This window comes from Limulus polyphemus, unplaced genomic scaffold (assembly GCF_000517525.1).
Source record: "Limulus polyphemus unplaced genomic scaffold, Limulus_polyphemus-2.1.2 Scaffold2889, whole genome shotgun sequence".
Lineage (NCBI taxonomy): Eukaryota > Metazoa > Arthropoda > Merostomata > Xiphosura > Limulidae > Limulus > Limulus polyphemus.
Window position 1 is genome coordinate 149,295 of NW_013668499.1, and position 3,248 is coordinate 152,542.

A 3,248-nucleotide genomic window follows, 5' to 3' on the forward strand; every position below is an offset into this window, starting at 1 on the left:
AAAATTCTTACCTCAAATAAGCTTGGATTGTTAGAAGATTTTGTACAACGTGATTTTCCGATGGCTTTACAGTTGATATTCTATAAGAAAGAAAACAGTGATTTCTCAAAATGTTATTTCTATTCATAAATTAAATCTTTTAAATTCAAAAATTATTAGTCCTTATACATTAATTAATTACAGCAGTGATACAATTAGCTTACACTACTATTAGAGAGAGAGATAAATAGAGTTTATAATTTATGTGTAAGTTCCTTACAAGACCTAAACAAAATTTGGAATATATTATAATTCTCAAATATTTGGTTAGTTTTTAATACTATATATTAATATTCGTTACTTTTTTTATTAGTATTTTGGTATTTTGTTTACAGCTGAGTAAAAAAAAAGCCCGAATAGTTTAGGAGATATCTGATGTTATTACGATATTATTTCCACATTAGTTGAGTTAGACTCAGCTCATATTAAGCAACCTCTGACTCAGCGTCAGCAGAAATAGTAGAGCACTTTGTAGCAAACATATCTAGGTTTTTTTCTATGCAGGAACATGCATTGTGTTAGGAGAAATCCAGAAGTGTAAGCAGATCTATAATTGGATAAAATCCAAGGAAGTTATGACTGGTTTTTTGTCAGTAGAGTTGGGGGATTTTTTACCCTAATTCAGACGATAGTCGTGGCGTTGTTGCAGTACATTATCTGTGAAAACTCATCATTTTAGAACTTTATGTGAAACGAGTAAGAATCTTTAATTATTTGCTCTTGTTGAGATGGAAACGAGGTCGAATTCGAAGCTAACCTGCAAATGTAAAGTAGCAAAATGTCCGAGGTGTTATAAGTGTAGCAGTCGTAGATGCGATCACGATGGCACACCAGTTGCTCAAGAAGTTAATCGTAAGAGAGATTAGAGAAACTTTGACAGAAGATGTGTTCTCGGGCGCCAAAAAAAAAAAAAGGAGTACGTCTGCGTACAGGAGCGGGAAACTTACGGATGTATCTGACGACTTTGCATCAAATGAGGAAGAGAGCGAAGACGATTCGGAGTGGTGCTGATCTTGAGGATGCAAAGAAGGAGAACGATTCAATATCAGGTAAGGAACAAGGAATACGAAGACGTTTTCTGAGTGAAATCCAAAAAATATTACGAGGATAAGCGGAGAGAGATAAGAACTAAAATAATGGTGAAACGGCATGACTATTAGCGTGCGGCTGGTGTGGATAGAAACATTTAAAAGACTACTTGGATCAAAGAATACAGCTCGGCAAAGTGATCCCTGGATCCTGTCCTACATAGTCATGTACCTCACTTTTCAGATTCAAGATTTCTGGATCTGATGGAATACTTACCAAAACAGTCTTGTTTTACAGTCCGGTTAACTTGGTTATTTTAACTGGAGTTTCATCATGTTTACTAGTTTCTGAACAATGTTGTTGTTCATTTAATTTCTTTTCTTTTTGTCTCATAAACATTCATTTATTTTTTTTCCTACACTATCTGCGCCGTCCTTCTACTCGACTTTATAGTTAAACAATGGCCTGTTTCATAGTAATGTTAAGCATTAAAGCTACACTTCATTGGCCAATAGACGCTTTTAGGAAAGATTAAACAGCTTTGAGTTTACTGTGCTATTCATTAGACGGGAAATTGATAATAGTGCATGAAACAAACAAAAGAGTTATGCGTGTTTTGTAAGTAAATGAAGTTCTTCTCTTTCTGTAACATGTGCTTCATGAACAGTGTTGAATAAAACGTTTAATACATACATATAATTACTTTTATTTATTCAATTTGATTTTGATTTATATATTTTTACAGTATGGTATTCATTCTTATGACTATTTTGCATTGTTAACTTAGTATTTGGATTTAAGACTAACTTAAAACTCCTGAACTGGCTGAATTCCGTGAGTTATTGGTATGAAGGCAGAAAATATCGCTAACAGCGAGGCTACCCAACTGACGAATGAATGTATTCTAATCGTGCTACGTTTTTATTTTATGGCTTTGCGTACTTTTCGCTCCCCAGTAGCTCAGCGGTAAATCTGTAGGCTTATATAACCGCGGTGGGCACAGAACAAATAGCCCTTTGTGCTTAACAACAGTAGCACGCTCCTACTAAAAACGAAATATTAAAGTATCTATGTTAATTAGTAAGTTTATTTTTAGTTCTGATCTATTTAAGCAGCTTGTTTTTATCGAAGGTTAGTGATAATTATGAAACATGTTCATCGGTCTCGGAATTTACAACCATTTATTTATTGTACTCAGTCATAGATAACTTTAGTTAAACTGTGATTGGACGAACGTTTTGTCAGTTTAACTGTGGTCATTAAACAGGCACGATTTAGTTTTTAGTGCAGCTATTAAAACGTTATGTCTTATTTTATATTAGTGATCGAAAATACGTGATTTTGGTAGATGGTAGAACAGCTGTGACTTGGGCGTATTTCTAATGATGTGAGAAGGGATTACTAACCATGACAACAACCATGATTGTATAGACTACACTAATTATTATTGTTTTGTAATAAATAAACACTAATTAATAAGTCAGGTGATCATATAGGCTACTAACCATGACAACAATAATGTAGTCTATACAATCACTAATTATTATTGTTTTGTAATAAATAAACACTAATTAATAAATCAGGTGATCATATAGGCTACTAACCATGTCAACAACCATGTAGTCTAAACAATCACTAATTATTATTGTTTTGTAATAAATAAACACTAATTAATAAGTCAGGTGATCATATAGGCTACTAACCATGTCAACGATGGATATTCGATCGGCATGACCTTGGTGTGACTGATTTTACTCTGGTCATTGAAAACATGTTGACTTTAGCTTTATACCAGTGATTCAAGAAACGTGATTTTTGGATGTATTTTAGTGATTTGTTGGACTTAGCTTTATACCAGTGATTTAACAAACGTGATTTTGGATGTATTTTAGTGACTAGAAATATGTGTTTTTAATTTTCTTATATTGATTGTTTTGTTGGTTTATTCCAGAATTTTCGTGCAATACGGTTAGACAAGAGAAGGCCAAGAGTTGGAAATGGGTAGCTTATTTCTCTCTAGTCTATCAGTTCAACATTGGCGACGGTTATTCGCAAATAGCACTATATGTAAAATAATGGAATATGACCGTCACTCGGACTTGATTCTATTGATTGGTCAACTGTGATTTTTTCCTGATGTATAATAATTAAACATACATGTTGTTTGTTTTATTACACAA

General features: G+C 33.2%; 1 protein-coding gene across 1 annotated transcript in view; it reads right to left on the reverse strand.

The window, feature by feature from the left end:
- LOC111087950 (sodium/potassium-transporting ATPase subunit beta-like) overlaps positions 1 to 73 on the reverse strand; it is a 64,712-nt gene extending 64,639 nt beyond the window's left edge. Inside the window, exon 1 of the mRNA XM_022396451.1 lies at positions 12 to 73. The gene's annotated coding sequence lies outside the window, so the exon portion shown is untranslated. The remainder of the gene's footprint in view (positions 1 to 11) is intronic.
- Positions 74 to 3,248: the final 3,175 nt, after the last annotated feature.